The sequence below is a fragment of the Olea europaea genome, chromosome 2 (assembly GCF_002742605.1).
Source record: "Olea europaea var. sylvestris chromosome 2, O_europaea_v1, whole genome shotgun sequence".
NCBI lineage: Eukaryota > Viridiplantae > Streptophyta > Magnoliopsida > Lamiales > Oleaceae > Olea > Olea europaea.
This window is the reverse complement of record NC_036238.1, coordinates 6,196,234-6,197,463: the sequence shown is the minus strand read 5'-3', so window position 1 is coordinate 6,197,463 and position 1,230 is coordinate 6,196,234.

The window sequence follows — 1,230 nt, the reverse complement described above, 5'->3', positions numbered from 1 at the left end:
CATGTATGTGTACAAAGAATGAATATATTAAACAAAGTCAAAAGCTAGCTGCCGATTTCAGAATTTATGATAGAAGATATCTTTGATGTAATCATATTAGAGTTTGAAAAGTTGATGTCTCCTTTAGCTATCATGTTTCTTCACGTTGGCATGCATTGGATAACAAACCAACTCTCTATTTTCTTTTGATAACAACAAAAAGGCCTAGTACAAATCGAGTAAAAATCTTTTGATTAGGATAAGACATATCTTCTACTCTAGTCTACACCTATAAATAGTAGGCCAACATCCCACATTTTACCACACCAAAAATTCACACGTGAAATAGAGAAAGAGAAAGATAAAAGAGAGAGAGAGAGAGAAAGGAGAGAAAAAGGAAGACAGAAAGCAGCATTAGAAATAGAATTTCATACATCGAGTATTTTAATCACATACTTTCAAAGCGGAGGAACGATTTTCAACATACTGTAGATTCAACGAGGTAAGATACATTTATGTGCAAAGTGTTTACGTTTCCTTATGCTCTTATATGCGATTAAATATGCATGGAATGCTAGTGGACCTTCGAGTTCTAGAGAAAGAGATAAGAAATTTCTACATGGAAATTAAGAGGACCTAAGATGGGTGTGTCGCTTGGTCATCGATATACTCCATAAGAGAAGAGCGGTATGAAGTGTATTATTTATTTGTTATATATCTGTGTATGGAAATTTGCACGTATCTTACTGGGTATTTTTAAAATACTCACTCTTACATTAATTTTACAGATTAGTTCGGGTCAATTGGAGCAGTGGGGAATTGGTGATGCAGGCTGCCAAGTGAATGAAGAACAGAGAAAAAGAAATAAGTTTGCTGTTTTAAATTTAGCAATTTGTTTAATTTTATTTAGAACGTATTATTTGAATTATTTAGGAGTTTATGTTTATGGTTAGATACGCTTTCAATTATTTAAATTTAAATGTTACAGTTATTTGTTTATTGAAGAATTTTATTTTTATATAGTTCCGCATTATAAATAAAGAAAAGTCAGTTTTTCGTAACGTTCCCGTGCTTATGTTTAATGAAAAATTGGGGCGTTTCACACACTTTACGTCACTCTACCCAAGAGATAGTTTGGTCAAGCCCCTGTGAAGAGATCGAAATTATATGGAAGTTGAATCCATTTGACTGCGTCAACCCCATATGAAGAACTGAATGAATCGTCATGATGGAAGAGGTTGCAAAGAAAAG